Source organism: Ascidia mentula, chromosome 4 (genome assembly GCF_947561715.1).
Source record: "Ascidia mentula chromosome 4, kaAscMent1.1, whole genome shotgun sequence".
In the NCBI taxonomy this organism is placed as follows: domain Eukaryota; kingdom Metazoa; phylum Chordata; class Ascidiacea; order Phlebobranchia; family Ascidiidae; genus Ascidia; species Ascidia mentula.
The window spans coordinates 11,760,055-11,769,864 of NC_138569.1; the positions used below are offsets into that span (position 1 = coordinate 11,760,055).

A 9,810-nucleotide genomic window follows, 5' to 3' on the forward strand; every position below is an offset into this window, starting at 1 on the left:
AATGCAAAATAGACAAGTGCTGAAATCGCACAGTTGCATACGTTGTGCAACCGCAAAAGCAATACTGGAATACCAGCGTTTTCCACTGTATAACAGAGCTTGTACTGAAAAAAATTATTTTTTATCGAAAAGTCATATACTGCAAAATGGACAAGTACTGAAATCTCATAGTTACATACGTTGTGCAACCGCAAAAGCAATACTGGAATATCAGCGTTGTCCACTGTATAATAAAGCTTGTACTGCAAAAAAATATTTTTCATCGAAAAGTCATATACTGCAAAATGGACAAGTGCTGAAATCGCATAGTTACATACGTTGTGCAACCGCAAAAGCAATACTGGAATATCAGCGTTGTCCACTGTATAATAAAGCTTGTACTGCAAAAAAATATTTTTCATCGAAAAGTCATATACTGCAAAATGGACAAGTGCTGAAATCGCATAGTTGCATACGTTGTGCAACCGCAAAAGCAATACTGGAGTATCAGCGTTTTCCCCTGTATAATAAAGCTTGTACTGCAAAAAAATATTTTTTATCGAAAATTCAAAAATGCAAAATAGACAAGTGCTGAAATCGCACAGTTGCATACGTTGTGCAACCGCAAAAGCAATACTGGAATACCAGCGTTTTCCACTGTATAACAGAGATTGTACTGAAAAAAATTATTTTTTATCGAAAAGTCATATACTGCAAAATGGACAAGTACTGAAATCTCATAGTTACATACGTTGTGCAACCGCAAAAGCAATACTGGAGTTCCAGCGTTTTCCACTGTATAATAAAGCTTGTACTGAAAAAAATTATTTTTTATCGAAAAGTCATATACTGCAAAATGGACAAGTGCTGAAATCTCATAGTTACATACGTTGTGCAACCGCAAAAGCAATACTGGAGTATCAGCGTTTTCCACTGTATAATAAAGCTTGTACTGAAAAAAAAATTTTTCATCGAAAAGTCATATACTGCAAAATGGACAAGTGCTGAAATCGCACAGTTGCATACGTTGTGCAACCGCAAAAGCAATACTGGAGTATCAGCGTTTTCCACTGTATAATAAAGCTTGTACTGAAAAAAAATATTTTTTATCGAAAAGTCATATACTGCAAAATGGACAAGTGCTGAAATCGCACAGTTGCATACGTTGTGCAACCGCAAAAGCAATACTGGAATATCAGCGTTGTCCACTGTATAATAAAGCTTGTACTGAAAAAAAATATTTTTTATCGAAAAGTCATATACTGCAAAATGGACAAGTGCTGAAATCGCATAGTTAAATACGTTGTGCAACCGCAAAAGCAATACTGGAGTATCAGCGTTTTCCACTGTATAATAAAGCTTGTACTGCAAAAAAATATTTTTCATCGAAAAGTCATATACTGCAAAATGGACAAGTGCTGAAATCGCATAGTTACATACGTTGTGCAACCGCAAAAGCAATACTGGAGTATCAGCGTTTTCCACTGTATAATAAAGCTTGTACTGCAAAAAAATATTTTTCATCGAAAAGTCATATACTGCAAAATGGACAAGTGCTGAAATCGCATAGTTACCTACGTTGTGCAACCGCAAAAGCAATACTGGAATATCAGCGTTGTCCACTGTATAACAAAGCTTGTACTGAAAAAACATTATTTTTTGTCGAAAAGTCACATACTGCAAAATGGACAAGTGCTGAAATCTCATAGTTACATACGTTGTGCAACCGCAAAAGCAATACTGGAGTATCAGCGTTTTCCACTGTATAATAAAGCTTGTACTGCAAAAAAATATTTTTCATCGAAAAGTCATATACTGCAAAATGGACAAGTGCTGAAATCGCATAGTTGCATACGTTGTGCAACCGCAAAAGCAATACTGGAGTATCAGCGTTTTCCCCTGTATAATAAAGCTTGTACTGCAAAAAAATATTTTTTATCGAAAAGTCATATACTGCAAAATAGACAAGTGCTGAAATCGCACAGTTGCATACGTTGTGCAACCGCAAAAGCAATACTGGAATACCAGCGTTTTCCACTGTTAAAGCTTGTACTGAAAAAAATTATTTTTTATCGAAAAGTCATATACTGCAAAATGGACAAGTACTGAAATCTCATTGTTTCATACGTTGTGCAACTGCAAAAGCAATACTGGAGTACCAGCGTTTTCCACTGTATAATAAAGCTTGTACTGAAAAAAAATATTTTTTATCGAAAAGTCATATACTGCAAAATGGACAAGTACTGAAATCTCATAGTTTCATACGTTGTGCAACCGCAAAAGCAATACTGGAATATCAGCGTTGTCCACTGTATAATAAAGCTTGTACTGCAAAAAAATATTTTTCATCGGAAAGTCATATACTGCAAAATGGACAAGTGCTGAAATCGCATAGTTACATACGTTGTGCAACCGCAAAAGCAATACTGGAATATCAGCGTTGTCCACTGTATAATAAAGCTTGTACTGAAAAAAAATATTTTTCATCGAAAAGTCATATACTGCAAAATGGACAAGTGCTGAAATCGCATAGTTACATACGTTGTGCAACCGCAAAAGCAATACTGGAGTATCAGCGTTTTCCACTGTATAATAAAGCTTGTACTGCAAAAAAATATTTTTCATCGAAAAGTCATATACTGCAAAATGGACAAGTGCTGAAATCGCATAGTTGCATACGTTGTGCAACCGCAAAAGCAATACTGGAGTATCAGCGTTTTCCCCTGTATAATAAAGCTTGTACTGCAAAAAAATATTTTTTATCGAAAATTCAAAAATGCAAAATAGACAAGTGCTGAAATCGCACAGTTGCATACGTTGTGCAACCGCAAAAGCAATACTGGAATACCAGCGTTTTCCACTGTATAACAGAGCTTGTACTGAAAAAAATTATTTTTTATCGAAAAGTCATATACTGCAAAATGGACAAGTACTGAAATCTCATAGTTACATACGTTGTGCAACCGCAAAAGCAATACTGGAATATCAGCGTTGTCCACTGTATAATAAAGCTTGTACTGCAAAAAAATATTTTTCATCGAAAAGTCATATACTGCAAAATGGACAAGTGCTGAAATCGCATAGTTACATACGTTGTGCAACCGCAAAAGCAATACTGGAATATCAGCGTTGTCCACTGTATAATAAAGCTTGTACTGCAAAAAAATATTTTTCATCGAAAAGTCATATACTGCAAAATGGACAAGTGCTGAAATCGCATAGTTGCATACGTTGTGCAACCGCAAAAGCAATACTGGAGTATCAGCGTTTTCCCCTGTATAATAAAGCTTGTACTGCAAAAAAATATTTTTTATCGAAAATTCAAAAATGCAAAATAGACAAGTGCTGAAATCGCACAGTTGCATACGTTGTGCAACCGCAAAAGCAATACTGGAATACCAGCGTTTTCCACTGTATAACAGAGCTTGTACTGAAAAAAATTATTTTTTATCGAAAAGTCATATACTGCAAAATGGACAAGTACTGAAATCTCATAGTTACATACGTTGTGCAACCGCAAAAGCAATACTGGAGTTCCAGCGTTTTCCACTGTATAATAAAGCTTGTACTGAAAAAAATTATTTTTTATCGAAAAGTCATATACTGCAAAATGGACAAGTGCTGAAATCTCATAGTTACATACGTTGTGCAACCGCAAAAGCAATACTGGAGTATCAGCGTTTTCCACTGTATAATAAAGCTTGTACTGAAAAAAAAATTTTTCATCGAAAAGTCATATACTGCAAAATGGACAAGTGCTGAAATCGCACAGTTGCATACGTTGTGCAACCGCAAAAGCAATACTGGAGTATCAGCGTTTTCCACTGTATAATAAAGCTTGTACTGAAAAAAAATATTTTTTATCGAAAAGTCATATACTGCAAAATGGACAAGTGCTGAAATCGCACAGTTGCATACGTTGTGCAACCGCAAAAGCAATACTGGAATATCAGCGTTGTCCACTGTATAATAAAGCTTGTACTGAAAAAAAATATTTTTTATCGAAAAGTCATATACTGCAAAATGGACAAGTGCTGAAATCTCATAGTTACATACGTTGTGCAACCGCAAAAGCAATACTGGAGTACCAGCGTTTTCCACTGTATAATAAAGCTTGTACTGAAAAAAATTATTTTTTATCGAAAAGTCATATATTGCAAAATGGACAAGTGCTGAAATCTCATAGTTACATACGTTGTGCAACCGCAAAAGCAATACTGGAATATCAGCGTTGTCCACTGCATAATAACCCAGTCATAAATTTAGGCACGGCCCTTGTCACTTTATGTCAAGATACGCTTGGCATCAAGCTTGGGCGACGCATGTTCACCGTACTTAAATGTTGGATATATGTTCGGCGTATGTTCTACAATTGAACAAATCCAAGCTTGGCCGAGCGAGCTTTCGCCGTGCGTTTACCGAACATAATGATATTGCCTGGCTGCTTTCAAAATATGACCTGATCAAACTCGCTACTTCACCGTCTCGCACGTAACACGACTTAAATTAACACAATGTTTTATTGAAAGCAACAACACATAAATAAAAATACAGTGGCAAGCGCAGTGGAAGTACAGAGTAACTTGAAGTGCACTGTTCGAGGAAACTATGTACTCTGGGACGTGGTGGGCTTTATTGAGGATTGTTTGCCGTTTCTTGATATTCTGTCGTCACTCCGGCAACAACTCCAGGTAAAACTCGTTTCCCCGCCGTGGCGATTTCTTGGTATTTCACTGCCTGCGTCTTGCATCTTTCAATGCGTCTGCAGAACATAAAACATATGATTTAGTTAAAATTTTGGTAACATTCTGTCGTGCACAGAAATTAAATATTTGACATGTGGGAATTAAATATGTGAAAGTTGTGACAACTTCACAATCGGAAGGCTTTACAATGAGGCCCGCAGTGTGGCGTGTCTTGTGAGATTTCCAAAGCAATTTGACTCACCCAACATAAATGCCAACAGAGGATGTGATTTGAATGGGATTTTTGTTTTCCTGCGCCAAAACAAAATTGAAGAGCCAGGTGTTTTGTCATAAACAGCTTTACAGAATTCCGGAAGGTGCCACGAAGTTGGTCCATGTCCATCACTTGGGCAAGTTTTACTTTGTCCTTTTGAAAAGTATCAACATACAAAATGATGAAAATGTATAGCAGATGTCATTTACAGTGTAAAGCATGCAGACAAAAGCCTCAGTGCATTAGGGAAAAAGAAAGCTCACATTTGGTTTAGTAAGTAGAGCCATCAGATGTTCTTCGTTGACAGCTGATTGCGGCAAAAACTTTTCTGCCACACATGTGTTTTTTTTCTGTCAGAGTTTCCATTCTCTGAATTCGGTCACCAATCCTCCGCATTTCTTCCTTCACCTTTATTGTTTTGTCGATAAGGATGCCAATGTTTTCAGACAGTTCATGCTCCTGTCATTGTGACATTGTTTTTGCTGCTTGGGTGGCAAGAACCTGTTGAAAGTAAACTAAAATAAGCAAATGCACAAGCAAAGGTCCCCAGTCAATTAAAAAAATAAAGATGAATAATATGTGCCAGTTTTATGCATAAAAATCAGCACAAGGTTTATGGACCTTTTTTTGCAAGAGAGGTATCGTGGAAGAAGAACTGCTTTCAGTGGATTCGCTCATTAGAATGTCCCTTTCCAGATCAGCAGATCTACATTTTCTTTTCAAACAACGGGCATTTGTGCCTGAAAAGAACAAAGTGCATGAAACAAAAATGCACAATTATTTGGCACAAATACACAACTTACTCCCTTCACAAAGAATGGTGGAAGGACATGTCTGCCAAGCTGCATCCACAGAAATTTCATTTTTCAAGAATCTTTATACATCCAAATTGATGGGTGTCCACTTACATGCATTGGTGCCGACCATCCAGCCTTTGGGGATTTTATACAAACAAAATTTTTCATTCTAATGTACTGTGGAAGAAACAAATATACATGCAGATATATCATGTGGCATCAAGCAAATTAATGGCAACAAAATGTCCTTTATATGGCAACAGAATGCACCTTCTAATTTGATCATTATCACCATAAAAACCACACACTTTGTAAATTCCGACATGTTTTAAGTTGACAAGGTTTTTTGAAAAGACGACAATTGTTTTTGAACGACAATATGCAACCAAGAATCAATAGTGTAAATGTCACAAAGTCGATAAATATCATTGCTTTGTGAAATGGTCGAGTCGCTGATTTTTGTTGTAAAATTGCTATTGGCCAATCCACAAACCTTGTTATTGTGTGGGAAAGGAACACTTGGAGGGAAATTTACTATTTGGTTAATTTGCACTATTGCTTTGACAGTTTTTTCGACGGGATATTATATGGAAATTAAGAAACACATAATGGGAAGTTTGGTTTTCATAAAATGCAAATCTTGCAATTTGTTGCATAGGTTTGTAGCCAGATTTACAACTTTTTTTCAAACAACCCCAGTAATTTTCAAATTGAAAACAGCCAATGTTTTCCAATGAACCATGTTTTTCATAATCATTACACAAGTGGATCAAACAATGAACATTGTAACTGACAAATGCTTTACCATAAATATGTGAAGATTTGCTAACAAAGTCTTTTAGCATTTTGACACATAACGAAAACTCATGTGTGTTAATGTTTGGCGACAACAAACATCTCATAGCTAAAGAAAAATGCAGAAAATGACAATACGTTTATGGCACAGCACATTTTTATCTTTTAACAGCACCACTCCCACATACAGCATAAATAGTCTGAATTCTGTTGCTTTCCAGTAAAGCAAATCAGACAAAGGCCTCGATTTTCTGTTGAACTCAAGCGGTATAAATTCCTTATATTTTGTAAGGTTGTGGTGACGTTAACATGACGACAGTTGAAGAAAGCTTAACTTGCAATTGGCGTGGTCTACCCCTCCACCAGATTAACAATCGACGCATTACACCCAAACATGCAAGATGCGTATTCACCCTTGATCTAAATTTGAGTCGCAAGTATATCAAACAGAAATACCTGACATAAAACAACTGCTGTCGCAAACCACCTGTAAATTTAGACAAGGTTTCCCGCCGTCAAGTCATTACTACAACAAACAACTCATTAATTACGCGGTTAGCCAAGCCTCCTAGCCTGTCCTGCCTGCTTGTTGTTCATCCAACCATGACGAAGCAGCGCCTCAGCTTCGCTTTGTAATATTTAAAAAAACATTTTAGTTAGCTCGCAAAATCAACAAATAGCCTATTATGGTAAAAATCACTGACAATAATTTGCCCTCCAAAACTGCAGGTGTCACAACCCCACGGCAGAACTCACCAAGAGAGGTACAACCAAACTACCTCAAAATGAAATAAAATCAACTTCATGCTTCTATGCCCACCTTATGACAAAACAATATGATATGTGTGACACAGGTATACGCAGAAACACTCCCGCCGACGAAACTCACCTTCAAGCACCGTATTGCACTTCAAAATTATTTTGCGCAGGGGGAAATTATGCAAACTTAAGCACGGCGCACCATTCGTAAACCGAACGTATAAGTTTGGCTGACGTCCGAATAAGTGCTGATTGGCCGTGCCAAGCTTAAACGCACTAAACCGAGCTTAAACCAAGCTAGGCCCATACTAAAGGGGTAGATAATTTTTGACTGGGAAAGCTTGTACTGCAAAAAAATATTTTTCATCGAAAAGTCATATACTGCAAAATGGACAAGTGCTGAAATCGCATAGTTACATACGTTGTGCAACCGCAGAAGCAATACTGGAGTATCAGCGTTTTCCACTGTATAATAAAGCTTGTACTGCAAAAAAATATTTTTCATCGAAAAGTCATATACTGCAAATTGGAAAAGTGCTGAAATTGCACAGTTGCATACGTTGTGCAACCGCAAAAGCAATACTGGAATATCAGCGTTGTCCACTGTATAATAAAGCTTGTACTGCAAAAAAATATTTTTCATCGAAAAGTCATATACTGCAAAATGGACAAGTGCTGAAATCGCATAGTTACATACGTTGTGCAACCGCAAAAGCAATACTGGAATATCAGCGTTGTCCACTGTATAATAAAGCTTGTACTGCAAAAAAATATTTTTTATCGAAAATTCAAAAATGCAAAATAGACAAGTGCTGAAATCGCATAGTTACATACGTTGTGCAACCGCAAAAGCAATACTGGAGTATCAGCGTTTTCCACTGTATAATAAAGCTTGTACTGCAAAAAAATATTTTTCATCGAAAAGTCATATACTGCAAAATGGACAAGTGCTGAAATCGCATAGTTACATACGTTGTGCAACCGCAAAAGCAATACTGGAATATCAGCGTTGTCCACTGTATAATAAAGCTTGTACTGCAAAAAAATATTTTTCATCGAAAAGTCATATACTGCAAAATGGACAAGTGCTGAAATCGCATAGTTGCATACGTTGTGCAACCGAAAAAGCAATACTGGAGTATCAGCGTTTTCCCCTGTATAATAAAGCTTGTACTGCAAAAAAATATTTTTTATCGAAAAGTCATATACTGCAAAATAGACAAGTGCGGAAATCGCACAGTTGCATACGTTGTGCAACCGCAAAAGCAATACTGGAATACCAGCGTTTTCCACTGTTAAAGCTTGTACTGAAAAAAATTATTTTTTATCGAAAAGTCATATACTGCAAAATGGACAAGTACTGAAATCTCATTGTTTCATACGTTGTGCAACCGCAAAAGCAATACTGGAGTACCAGCGTTTTCCACTGTATAATAAAGCTTGTACTGAAAAAAAATATTTTTTATCGAAAAGTCATATACTGCAAAATGGACAAGTACTGAAATCTCATAGTTTCATACGTTGTGCAACCGCAAAAGCAATACTGGAATATCAGCGTTTTCCACTGTATAATAAAGCTTGTACTGCAAAAAAATATTTTTCATCGAAAAGTCATATACTGCAAAATGGACAAGTGCTGAAATCGCATAGTTACATACGTTGTGCAACCGCAAAAGCAATACTGGAGTATCAGCGTTTTCCACTGTATAATAAAACTTGTACTGCAAAAAAATATTTTTCATCGAAAAGTCATATACTGCAAATTGGAAAAGTGCTGAAATTGCACAGTTGCATACGTTGTGCAACCGCAAAAGCAATACTGGAATATCAGCGTTGTCCACTGTATAATAAAGCTTGTACTGCAAAAAAATATTTTTCATCGAAAAGTCATATACTGCAAAATGGACAAGTGCTGAAATCGCATAGTTACATACGTTGTGCAACCGCAAAAGCAATACTGGAATATCAGCGTTGTCCACTGTATAATAAAGCTTGTACTGCAAAAAAATATTTTTCATCGAAAAGTCATATACTGCAAAATGGACAAGTGCTGAAATCGCATACTTGCATACGTTGTGCAACCGCAAAAGCAATACTGGAGTATCAGCGTTTTCCCCTGTATAATAAAGCTTGTACTGCAAAAAAATATTTTTTATCGCAAATTCAAAAATGCAAAATAGACAAGTGCTGAAATCGCACAGTTGCATACGTTGTGCAACCGCAAAAGCAATACTGGAATACCAGCGTTGTCCACTGTATAACAGAGCTTGTACTGAAAAAAATTATTTTTTATCGAAAAGTCATATACTGCAAAATGGACAAGTACTGAAATCTCATAGTTACATACGTTGTGCAACCGCAAAAGCAATACTGGAGTTCCAGCGTTTTCCACTGTATAATAAAGCTTGTACTGAAAAAAATTATTTTTTATCGAAAAGTCATATACTGCAAAATGGACAAGTGCTGAAATCTCATAGTTACATACGTTGTGCAACCGCAAAAGCAATACTGGAGTATCAGC

The 9,810-nt window shown here is 36.4% G+C and overlaps 1 long non-coding RNA gene across 1 annotated transcript; it reads right to left on the minus strand.

Annotated features, from left to right (window-relative positions):
- Positions 1–4,963: 4,963 nt before the first annotated feature.
- LOC145899561 (uncharacterized) lies at positions 4,964–5,831 on the minus strand. Its single transcript, XR_014402493.1, has 4 exons — positions 5,742–5,831; positions 5,560–5,678; positions 5,202–5,439; positions 4,964–5,091 (listed from the first exon to the last, which is right to left on the minus strand). It is a non-coding gene; the product is annotated as an uncharacterized LOC145899561 (long non-coding RNA).
- Between the last annotated feature and the right edge of the window lie 3,979 nt (positions 5,832–9,810).